The sequence below is a fragment of the Pipra filicauda genome, unplaced genomic scaffold (assembly GCF_003945595.2).
Source record: "Pipra filicauda isolate LSUMZ 115617 unplaced genomic scaffold, ASM394559v2 scaffold147_size4022426_pilon, whole genome shotgun sequence".
NCBI classification, from domain to species: Eukaryota; Metazoa; Chordata; class Aves; order Passeriformes; family Pipridae; genus Pipra; species Pipra filicauda.
In genome coordinates this window covers 1,773,658-1,786,904 of record NW_024103962.1, presented here as the reverse complement: position 1 = coordinate 1,786,904, position 13,247 = coordinate 1,773,658, and positions in this window count along the sequence as shown.

The window sequence follows — 13,247 nt, the reverse complement described above, 5'->3', positions numbered from 1 at the left end:
TTTCATCACTCAAAAAATTATTATTCTGTCATTTTGTGAAATGTTTGCAAGAAATTGTTTTCTTTTCAAATCCACCTTTTCTCCTGCTTATTCTTAAATCATTATTCCTCCTACAGGTTCTCCCATATTTTATATAGTGACTCCATTGTATTGTCATTATGCTATTATGTCTCTCCTTTTGCTCACCCCACATTTTTAAAAAAGCAGAGTCCGTTTAAACCTGAAGAATTTGGCCAGTTTAAAGAAAGAATAACATGAACAATTTTCTCAGCAGAAGTTTCCTAGCAGACGATGTTACAAATTCTTTTGTTTCTAAGATGTAATGTTTTTTAGAGAATTATTTTTGTTTTTGTTTTTTATTTGCGGAATCACTAATGATCATTATAAAGAGATCTCATCCAGGATTAGAGCACTACTGTGTATAATAACCATTAAAAATTAAGACCAACTTCTAATCACTGCTATACAGAAACCTGGAAACAGTATTGTTCCCCCTATAATTATGGAAAAAATGTAACAGCGAGAGAGCTAGGACACCTAAGAGAAAGCTGACATATTCTAGGCACTGAGAAGAGAAATTTACCCATCATTGTGAAGGCAATCTGAGGCAAAGACAGAACTGAATCCAGTTTGCCTGACCTCCAAGGCGTTTAAGACACTTACAAAGGATCTTCTATGCACCAGTACCAGTTAATGAGATTTTGTAATAAAATTACCCAGGGAGAAATTGAATCGGGACTGTTAGTATCTAAGGTTAATTACTGAGAAATTAAATGCATATGTAATAAGAAAATTAGGCAGTTGTCTACCATTGGGAAATAAAATTAGGTTTGTTTAGGTTTAAAATTACTGGGCTAGAAGTGAGAGGATAATGGTGTGCAAGACTTTGAAAATGAAGGGGGTCAACGCACTGCAGTCAGAGGTGTCCAGAACAAAGTCATATCTATTGTTGGTGTAGAAAATTGACTTCAGTTTTATTACAGGTAGATGAAAAGGGTGATGATAGTCAGCAAATATTTAAGCAACAAAAAAAATGTTAATGGTCATTTCTATGTGTATGAAGATGTCGGTATCACAAAGCAGATCATCTGTTTGACAAACTTTCAGGATCTGGCAAAATCAACACTTTGGAAGAATCTAATTTGCCATTCAACAATCATACAAGTCATTCTTCTTTCAAATGGGATGTCAGTGTGTACTTTTTGTTAATTGCATTGATGGGCATCTGAAAAACCCTGCAGCACTCTTTTCTGATGGACACCCTGGGAAAATTCACTTCTTCTCCTATACTTCCACTGATGCCAGAGATAACAAAGGAATTGTACTCTACTTCCTTAAACATGTCTAATGTGCTTTTTTTAGACTGATCACCAGAATCTCCTTAAATGCAGTTGAGCTCATTCAAGGGAGGCCTTGAGTTCCTAGGCTTTGATGTCAGTGTGCAAGCACTGAGGACCTTGTGCTGGCCCATGAGTCATTTTCATGCTGTACTCTCTCACAGCATACTCAGGCCTGCCACTGAGCTGGAGGAATGGTCTCTGCTGTTATCAGACTTTCCCAAGAATGTGGATGCAGTAATTGCTCCACTCTTTAAGCCTCTTGTGGTTTCTGCAAATGGCATTCTTTCTAACTGCAGCCAGAACAAATTAACCCAGAGACACAGAGCTCACAATTAAAATAAATTTAAAAAAGAAAGAAAGAAAGAAAAATCGTAATTTTCTCCCGTAGCGGAAGATGATGAAAACATTCAGGTGTTGGTAGTCTAATGTACCTTTCAGTAAGAAAATCATGAAGTATGTCCAAGTGCTGTGTATGCTCGGACGGGAAGGTGGAGGCACAGTTAGGGCTGATCCTGGACAGCAGACTAACCAAGGAAGAGGAGCAAGGCAGGACCAGTGGAACTGTCTTCACCCCTGTACTCTGCAAGCAGGGCACAGCTGCATTCCCCATGCACCCCTGTAAGTCATACACTAGGACTGGGCACAGCCCGATCCCCTTTGGAGAAAGCAAATGCTGACCTGAGTGATTCCATGGGTAGCTGAGGTAAAACCTATAGCTTTCTGGCTGTGAAAGGCTGAGTGTGAGCCTTTCGCCCACAGATGTGTTTTCTCTGGCCCTCCTGTGTCACACTCTGTAGCACAGGTCTGCAAAGTTCTTTTTCTTCAGTAAATTCCTGCATCTCTTACATGTTTACATTGGGGAATGCAGGAAAAGTGAGCGTATGTTTTAAATGAAATGTAACTACTGTCAGAAGCTACTGGGAAAAATGGAGCTACCACCCAGCTAGATCTGTGGGTAGGATTCTTTATAATTCAATAGAAAAATGAAACAGCAACTCACACATGCTACATCCATCACACTTCAAAGAAGAGTGCATATAAAAACATATTTGTGGTGTTGTTCAGCATGCTGAACAAGCTTCATGCAACAACCTGTATCTTCCATCTGTCTGTAATTTCCAGTGACTCCACTAACAACTTGCTGCATGAAAAGGCATCAACATTAATATGAGTTTATATCAGTAGCACTCGTCGGAAAATATTCCCCTACCTTCCCGTGCCATGCACCATCTCATAGAAACACACAAGGCATTTTATTGCAAATGCTTTGGCTTTGCAGCCAGAAGCTGGAATTCACCATGGAAAGCAGACAATCCATGAAAGAAAAAAAAAAAAAGAAGTTTAGTTGAAAAGCTAATTTTCCTTCCAAAGCAGATTATACAGCACTGTTTCAACCAGTTGTGTCTGGAATACTGCTCACAGAGGTCCACAGAGATACACACAAGGGCACCAAATCAGCTGATGGACTTTGAGGTTCTGCAAGCTGCAAGCTCATGGGACAACATCATTTCCAAATATGATAATGTCACCACCTTTATAAGCATGAAGAAGAAGGTGTGGTTCATAGTACAGTAGATGAGGGAGAGATCATGGCATGTCCCAAGCATAACTCAACCACTGAAAATCTCTCAGCTAGAGAAGACTTTGATATTAATTGGGCTACCTGTGCAGAGCTCCATGTTTCTGTAGCCAGTGTGCTGGTGCCCAAGCAAGGTCATTACACAGGTCTCTCTGTACAACACCACCATCATTTCACATACCTAAAGATCTCGACATCTTTCCATGGGCACCTTTTTGGTATGCTGTAAGAACAGTTAATCCTTTGAATTTCCATCTACATTTTCTCCAAAATTCCTGCTTTGCAGAATCAAGAATCAGAAAGCTGTAAAGACAGTGATCTCATCTACTTTACAGGGCCATTTGAAACAAATTTGAAGTTTAGTTTTGTTTTTAATATTTTTCCTAGTTGTTGAGTGAAGCCATGAAGAACAATAGGTCTGTGCTTTGCTTCGTAACTGGCCACCCTGATCTGGCCTAATCTTAAGAGCCTGAATTAAGACTACTGAAATTGAAAAGCACTGAACTTCTGTGTAAACTCCTTGCTCTAGTGAGTTAATGATAACAATGTTAGCTGGAATAATTAGAACCAGAAGTTCACTGGTTTTTATACCCTGTAGCTGTCCACAAGAGGTGACTCACCTCTTAGGACACATTTCTGTATTAAGGGTTTGATCCAGAGCACATTCAAGTGGGTCTGAATCTTTCCATGAACTCCGGAAGGCCTCAGGCCCACAACGCCAACACAAATTTCCTGCAGGATTTTGGAACAACTCCCACCCAAATGCTTGCAGTTCCTTCCTTGTTTTCATCCCACGTGCATCCACAACACAACAATTAAAACCATCAAAGCTGTGGGGCACTTTTGTTGTGTTGTCTCTTTTTTCCACTTTCTCCTTCTCCAAATGAAAGGCACAAGAGAATTCCTGCACTGGCCTCCCTGGGGTTTGGTCTCTGCGTGGTGGGGATGTTTTATTTCCAGGAATGACATCTGTAGTCACATGTGCGCTCAGGGAGGAGACGAGACCCCTGTTGTGCCCAGCGGAAGAGATGAAAGAAGGGTCTTGTAAATATATCTTGCACCTAGTGCATGTCTAAGAAAGTTCCATATAAATAGCACCATAACTTTTGCACTTGATGGAACTTGAGCACATTATAAGCAGCAACAGGTGGGAGGCATGTTTGAACAATTGAGAGGGCTGTAATAACCATGGTTAGGAGGTCTATTATGTTCCTAATGCAAATTCCACATGCATATTTGGTTATTTCAAACAGTTTGGGCTTTCTGACTGGATTAGGGGGCTGTTAGACAGGCTAGACAATGCAAGTCTATGGCTTGAGGAAGAATGGGTAAGATGGATTTTGTTTAAGCAGTTTCAGGGAGAAGGAAGGTGGAAGAAATGCCAGCCACAGAACCATTTTGTTCAGCTGAGCAATGATGGGCAACTAAAATGTTCGAACTTTGCATTTCACACGGGGTTAATGCTACCCTGAATAGCTATTTCCCCCCAGGATATAGTACTGCAGAATGTAAAAGGGAAACTAAGTTTAGAATTAGGATATACAAGGAAAAAAATGCAGATAGGTTTTTGGCACTGGACTGTGGATGAAATCCAAGCCAAGAGCGCTTTGCATTTTCTAAAGATATTTGGAAATGAATTGAAATTACAGAAATGCCTACCTCTGGGAACCAGAGAACAGGGCATAGGAATCTGGAGAACTGGAAAAAAAATAAAAGAGCACAGCCAAAACTTCATATGGCTCAGCACTTGATGGTATAATGTTGCTCAGCAGGACAAGAATCACAGTCCCTGTACCGCAGATGTCAGTCAGGGAGGAAGGTTTTATTGTCTGTAGTGCCTTTCCATGAAAATTCAGGAAGACAATGAAGGGAAGTGCTATTTCTTTTTGAGATTAATAGTAATCGATTAATTACAGTATTTTATTTCTGAATTAGAAACTTATTTTAAAGAAAGACCTCATGAATTAGAGTCTAACTTTCTCAGTCTTTCAATCTCAATCAACACCACATCCTGCATAAAATGAAATTTCATATTCTAGAAGATCTGCATGGAGGAAAATAAATTACAAATATTTAAATTACCAATCTCAATTATCCCCAAAAACTCAGCTCTACTGGACTGTGCAGGCTCAGGTTTTAAAGGGGCACAGAGAAACACATTTTTCCTTATACTTTTTGCCTTTGAATAAAACCAATATTAGTATGTGTTTTATTTTTACTCTGAACTTCTAGATATGCTCCAACTGGAATTTGTGGTTAGTTTCCAAGCAGATAAAACAGATCAAAAAAACAACACTGGAAACATAGGAAAATGTCAATAATGTTTTTATTTTTAAAGATTTAAAGCAGATTTATCTGACTGATCAAGTGTAACTTCAGGTGATATTTTACTATCTTTCCTCCAAAACTATGAGATTATGATGTTTATTCTTCTGTTATCCAAAGCAAGGTTTTTGTATCTCAGACATTTTTTTTATAAAATAAGTTTTTATTTTACTCAGATAATTTCTAATATTAAATTTGCTGGTTTATTTAAAACCTGAAATAAAATAGGCTATTCCTATTTCAATAGTTTTGTCCATTTAGAAAAGATATTTTGAAAAAGAGAATACCCTCACAAATGACGTAGAATCAATCATTTTTGTGATGGACTGCAATAGAGGCAATTCCTTAAAATGTAAATGTTTATATTTGAATACTTTCTGCCTGGTTTTTCTCCTGGGTAAGTAGTAGTTCATTTTGTAGGCACTGAATATGCAGGCTTCAAAGCTACACAGTAGAAGCAAGTGGGAGTCTTGGTACTGACTTAGTGGGAGAAGGATTAAGCTCTCAGACATTGTATTGATGAGTGTGTTGGAAATAAACTGTCAGTATAAACTCACCAGATGCAAGACAGCGGTTTGATCTCATATGCATAACTATGTGAACCACTTCTCTGCGGTCATTCTCAGTTCTATTCCTGTAGAGTACCTTTCATCAAGACCCAATTCAAGGAACATTTTTCTTAAGAGGACTAAAATAAAAAATCTAGTGAGTTCTTTTCTTCTTTTCAGTCTTGTTCAGGAAGGAGAATCTGTGGGGTGTTTTGTCTTTTTTTTTTTTTTTTTAATATGAAAAATTATATTTATTTAGTATGAAAAATTTTGATGTAAATTGATCTGTAGCCAATAATATTTCCTTGTATGAGTTTATTTTAAGAAATGTAGTTATTAGATTTGAGTGTCACAGTTTCTGCAAGTGAAGTTCTCTTAAAATGCATGACACCTATAAAAACCGCATAAATTTCTGCAACTTCCCCCCCTTTCTTTCCTTCTTGTCTCCTTCTAAGGAGGAGGGGTAAATTCCAGAATCTTTTTCACTTAAATCTTGGCTTTCAAGGAGTCTTAAGTCAGGCAACTCTGAAAATGGCTCTTACTTGTCTAAATCACTTAGGCCTTGCAAGACAACAGAATACGCCTAAATACTTTCAAGAATCTGGAAAGTTGTCAAGGAATATGTGACCACCAACTATGATGGTGGGCTTTAACGTGAAGATCAGTTCACTGAGAACTGGACTGAGATCTAAGCAATGTCAGAAACATATATGATACAAAAGGGATTGGTCTCATGCCACCGATTGTTATATTTAAACCACTTACATGACAGTGCTTTTTAATAAGTATCAGATCCACCTAAATCCAAAGTGGAAGGGTTTACATAGATTTATTGGTCATCTGTACCCTGCAGTTCTATCTCCACTACCATTTACAGTAAAGTACTTAGAACTCTTCAAATAAATTCAATAGGATTAGTGAAGCTACGGTCGAATCCTTATTTCACTAAGGATGTGAGACAATGGACTCAAGTTACCACACAAGAAATTCTGGCTGAATATCAGAAAAAAGTGAAATCATAGTCAAGCACTGGAACAGGCTCCCCAGAGCAGTGGTAGCATCCCCATCCTCGCAGATATGCAAAACTGGATCGGCAAGACTCTGGGCAGCCTGCTCTCACTGCATCTGGTCCAAGCAGGACGTTGGGCTGGAAACTGAAAATCTTCTGTCCACCCCCAGGGATTCTGCAGTTCAAAGTCCTTCTCCCTAACAGTACTGTGAGGTAGGAAATGTGGTGTGTATGTATGTATAACACTCCAAAACCTCCCATGCTTCCACATCAGACAGCATTTCACTGACAATAAACTTTGGTAGTTCCATAATTCTCCTTCAGTTTCTAGTTGGCTAAGGGTTAAGGCTGAGTGGTTCTCAGGAGCCCAGTGCTGAGTTTGAAAGGGATTCTGTCTGCTTTTTGTCTCTGAGAGCTGCCTTTCAGCCACCTGTGCTCTTCTTGCTTTTCCTTGGCATGACTGTTTGCCTCCTCTGCATCTGAGTACATTAGATATGGAGCGTGGGGGATTTACAGCGCTGCTGGCAGTACCAGACAGAGAATAGCTTTGTAACTGTATCCCTGTCTTCCAGCAGAGAAAAATCTTTGATGGAGATCTTTACACGCTCATGTACATGTAAGAACACAACCCCTCAATGCCCGCCTTTCATTAACATTAGTGATAGTTATGCATGTGCTGTGAGGAGAATAGTAAAGACCGAGCGTGACATGTGTGGTGTCTCTGTATGCCAAACCAGATGCTTCCTTGATATAAGTCTGTGTTGCTTAAATATTGCTTCATCATGCATACAACTCTATCTCCTGCTATTCCTTCATATCAGCCAAGAAGAATCTGACCTATGACATTCTCAAACGTATATACTTCTGAAGTAATAATATCCATAGGTCATCAAAATTTATTTGTAGCTCACTGACTCCTACTATCTCAAAACTAAACAATGGTCATAAGAAAACATTTAAGGACATGTGCCCTTATAGAATTATTTCTGAATGACAAAGTTCAGATGTAAAGTTGTGAAATTTATCTCCATTTCACCTCAGTAACTAGAAATGTGCTGAGCTCTCTGGGTATTTGGCTACACACTCCAGCCAGATGGTTCCCTGGTGGGCAGAGCAGCGAGAAACATTTTGAAAGATTTGCACAACATCATGTTACATGACATCATGTTACTTTGTCCAGGAGAGCTATAAAGAGGGTCTGAACCTCACAGAAGCTATCTGTTCCAGGCACTCAGAGATTGCCTAGGAAATGAGCACATAGCCTGTGTCCATGGCATTGCAGCAGAAACAGGCTGGATGTGAGTGGATGGCAAACAGAAGGAAATCTGAATATGTTTTTCTGATGGCAGGTCTCCATAAACACTCCCCATTATTTTTTGAATGACTTCTAAAAATCATCCACTAAACAAAAATGGCAAAACATCAGTTCCTAGTGCACAACCCAGCAGTGAAAAGATAAAATATTAGGTTTTTCAGGGGAGGTATTTTTTATTTATTTATAGTATATTAATGAATAAACATAATGCTTTCTTTTGAAACCTATTCCTAAACATTCCTGGAGGATCCCAGCCTACAGTAGTTCTCTCAGAATTATATTCAGCAGTTGACTACTAAAGAAATGTTCTATTATTAACTAACGTGTAATTAGTTCATTAAAAAATACCTCAGCTGAATGCTGTGTAACATAATACAGCCTACTACTAAAGTAAGGAGATTTCAGGCTCAGCACAAATGGAAGTGAAATTACAGTGCGAAAAAAGTAGAAAGGAGACAGTGCCAGCTGGCAGGGTACTAAGTGTTTCAAATTACTGTATGTTTATGACCTCTGTGTTCTTAAACAAAATTAATTAGATTATGCTATTTGAGAATCTTGGAATGCAGTGGCAACATGCCAATCTTATCTGAACCACACATCTTAAGTTTAATTAAGATGTTTTAAATTTCTCCAGGTATTCCTTTCATACACACATGTGTAAGTTTAAAGTGGTGCCTGTGGGAAGTGATAAACAACAGAGTGCGATTCCTGAGGTGTGTTTAAGGTGCCTTCTTGCTTAATAGGACTTGGGGGCTAAATCCGTGAAAGGATTTGGATGCGACTTGAATGCTCACATGCTACTTTAATTCCCCCATCAAAAATTCTGACCTTCAGGACCCTTATTCAGCTGCCACCTCAGTGTGGGGTGTTTACACTTGTTCAGGCAACTAAGCTTTCAATGTTAAAGCTTTCTACGTGCTTGAAGTTCTGCGGCTTATTGTAACAAGTTGCTTTGCCATGTTAGTACTGATAATTTAGCACCTGTCCCATTCTGAGTTGGGTTAACCTTCACCAGTATCCCTACAGATTGTGGGGTGCTATTGGGGTACTAACCAACAGGTTGAGTCCCAATCCAAAAAGAATTAAGATGGAACTCCTCCTTGATGCTGTTCTTGAGGTCAGACCAGCATCCACCTGTATTATGAAAGGGTCCACTTCCTTCTCCAACCAAGATTTTAAGTCCCACCTACCGTGTTGCAGAGAGCATCTCCACCATCGGAGAGTGGTATTTGGTGAGGGTGGAAGAGGGACTTTGGAGAGAGTGAGTCTGGTCAACTGGGTCACAGGTGTAAAAGAAAGATGAGGAAATGCTTATTGCTTCATCAATTGAGATGTACTAATTGGAGTAAGGAGCAAAGGCTCCGTCTCTTAATCATCCTAATGATTGTTATTCCCACTACTTTTCTTTGACATAGAGGAGATTGTCCAGTTCTCAGGAAAGCAGAAAAAGTTTCAAATAAAGGTGGGAAAGTCCTTTGCCTGAAGAACCCCAGAGACCATGTGGTAATATATATTCCAGCAGAAAGTGAAATAGGTACTTAAATTTCATCAGGCTTGAAAGACCCTTGATGGTTATGCTAAATGCTGAGCAACAACGGAGACAGACTATCACCATGTACTCCTCTGGGCATGCTTTGAAAGAAGGAACAATCTTTCTTTCTTCCATCAGTTTTGAAAGAATTCAGATGCATATCTTTTACAAGACTTCTCAGGACTTTGAATTCTCAGGAGAAACGCTCAAGTAACAAAATTGTGTGAAAAAAACCCCTTGAACTGAAGTGAAATTTTAACTATTCTTCACTGTTGATGTTTACTAGTGGGCAGTACTGTGGTTTCCCAATGAATGTGATGGTCCTTTTGAAGCCCATGCTTTTAGGTATATGAAACTCACCTCATGCTCAAGTCCTATGTCAGGTCTGCTGATTCTCCTGGAGGGAGGGAGTGCCGTGCCCTCCAGTATGGCTGGATAGATCTGCCAACCTAGTGCCAAAGTAGATCTATGTGAGTGTCCATAGCTCATAGTCTTTTTGCTTATAACAGTACTACTCAGCAGTGGTATATCGTTTTATGTGAGTGGTGCACCAAGCATATATGTAAACTCAGAGTTCTACTTGTATGAATAGCCCCTTTAAGGAGTTGCTTGCTTGTCCTTTCTTGATAGGCACTTTAATACGACTCTATCTCCTGCTATTCCTAATTAACAAATGGCAAAGCTAAAATATTAATCACTGTCATACAAGAAATGAGTGGCAAAGCCTGTGGTAGAAGTCAAGGCTTCCCCTGGCCTCCAATTTCCTTATTCCTCTGTGTACCATTGAATTGGCAAAGAAAGTGTAAAAACAAATCTTTTTGACTGTTAAGTAGCTGCCATTTTGGCTAAGAAAAATAGATCTGCTTGCTCAACACTACCTGTTCAGACTGAAGGGACCTCTGCTCAATAAACATGGGCCAAAGCAGTCGTCTGTAGCAAGTACACATTAGTTATCAAATGTGATGGGAAAGTTTTTAAGGGCTACCACTGTGAAAAATTAATCATCTTAAAACTTGGTCATATGTCCTCTGGAACAGCTGGCTCCTTTTCCTCAGGATTTGGTTTCAATAACCTTTTACTGAAAATACCTCTTTAATACACGCTACTGAATTAGATTAAAACAGTTTAATGCTCTGACCTCCAGAATTTCTCTCATTTTTGTTGAGCAGAATGCAATGCAGGCAGCAGATTTAGTCAATTTTAAATTTTCTCTTAAATGTATTCTCATATTCATTTATTTCCTCTTGGCATGCATCTTCCTCTCAAAATGTTACCATCCTCTGGTCATGAGCTGCTGTAAAAATTGTATTAAAAATGCTAAAACAACATCAGAATTTACAAAAGCAACCTCCATAGTAACACCTGTTCTGTGCTTTCTATAGCATTTATTATCTTTTTTAAAATCAAAGAATGACTTCTTTGTGGAGCCCACTTAGATGAACTCGTAGATAAGACGGATACTTCAGAGCAATCTAAAAACTATGAGAGAGAAAGGCATGGAGATCTTGATAGGGATTCTCTACATTCAACCTTTTTATTTTGTCTTAACCTCTGCTGGGTGGCACTATACCTTTCTATGTCAGAGCCTATAGATAGTGTCCTTATTCGCAGAGAGAAACTTTTCACCAGCTATATTTCTTGAGGTTTTCTTCATTTGTTTGGGTTTGGGGTTTGTTTGTTGTCTGGGGGTTTTCATCTTCTTACCCATAGCAGAGTAAAAAGTTTACTAAGAAAGGTAAAGCCAGTCTTCTGCACATAAATTTGAAATTTGCTTTTCTAGCTCCCATGATCTTCCTAGACCTCTTGGATCAGAGCTGGCTGCTTCACAGTCTGCATGTCTGAGCCAGAGTAATGGTTAGAATGTATTGTGTTGGACTATTATAAACCTTTTACCTCTGTACAAGTGTGTTGCTTCACTAAAACATTATTGTTTCCTCCTCTTTGACAGGGACTTTTCAACTGATAGATCAGCAAATAAAATGCCTCTGGATGAGAAAGGGAATAAAAATTGCTCTGGCAGAATGTTGTGCTGTTGACAGGTGATTTTTCTAAGAAAAGTACTTGCCTAGGGGTAATGAGCATAATTGGATACTGTTTTACTCCAGCTTAATGCCAGGCTTTGCAGAGTCAAACAAGGGCCTTTGAATTCAGCAAGCTATTATTTAAAATAGAAAACAATTATCTAGTGTTCTGGCTAATGTCTGGTAAAAAGTAATTTGATTAACCAAATATGAGAATGATAGGAAGTGTTGGTGTTGGCTCGTCCCATCATTTTCCAAACAGTAGAGTACAGTAGTTATGCAACACATTTCCATGCAATGAGAGACTTTTTTTACCGTGCTGTAAAATGGATGATACTTATATCATTGTGGCAAATGTATATGAGAGGGGTACTGGTTTTCATTGCCTTCATTTTTTATGCTGACATCTGGACAGTTTCAGTGTAGCCAAAATTAGTCCCACAAGCATAACTTTTGTTCTTTCCCTCATGGCTCTCTTACTCCTGGAGAAGTCGGGTGCTTGTGGTCGTGGCTAGCAATAGTCTGATTTGGAAATTTTGTATGAAAGACATTCAAAGTCAGTACTTTAACACAAGCTGTAGGAAATGGAATGTGCTCAGGATCCAAAAGGCACAAAAACAAAGGTGGGTCTCAGACTGATTAAACAGAAACAGAATGTCTGCCACAGATTTCAAGGCCCTTCCACTCACAGAAAAAAGAAAATAACATCTGAATCACCCCAACACTTCACTAAAGTAAAAAATCTCCAAGTCCAAAAGGCTAAGGAGTGAAACCCAGCACACTGAGGGTAAAGGTGTCAAATTTCTCTTATATCTTCTTATATTTCAAATCCAAATACAAACCTGTATGCTTCTGTCTGCTCAAATATTTTTTCCCCTGCTGGCCTTAATTTTTTTATTTCTTTACCCTGAAACTTCCATTTATTTATCCATGTTTATTCTTAGAGAATCTGTTTTTTTCTTTTCCTTCCTCAAGCTGCTATTAAAAAGAAATTAAAAAATTTGTGATTGTCTTCCAGAAAGAGGCAATCAGTCACAATGCACTCTTCTAGGCCTGAGTCAAAGACATGTACAACTTCTTTACAAGTTCTGTCTCAGCAGCAGTCTCTGCCAGCTCCCTGCCCAACACAGCCAAGGCAGTAAGTCCAGGACAGAGTGCTCTTGGAAAGGGGCTTCTTTACAGTTGGGAACTCTGGCGAGCTTTGTGCAGATGTTTTAGCTACAACTGTTTAAAATTATTTAGTGGCTCTTAAACACTGTTCATGCCCATTCCAAACAAGCCCACAGAACATCTGCACAGTGTCTGCTAGCTGTGCTCATGGAGGGTCTACCAACAATCCTATATTGTTCTAAGCAAATATATATCAGTCCAGATTTTCTTCCATGTCTTAGTATCCTCTTCAAGCATTGAGGAGACTGTGACCTTTCATTGATTCAGGCATGGAAACTATAATCACAATTAAGTAGTTATATTTTCTTTGGAAAAATAATCCTATTGTTCTCCTCTTTTAAAGCTTAAACTAACAGTCAGCATGAATGTCATCTTTATAAAATGATAGGAAACCTGCAATGTCTGGTAT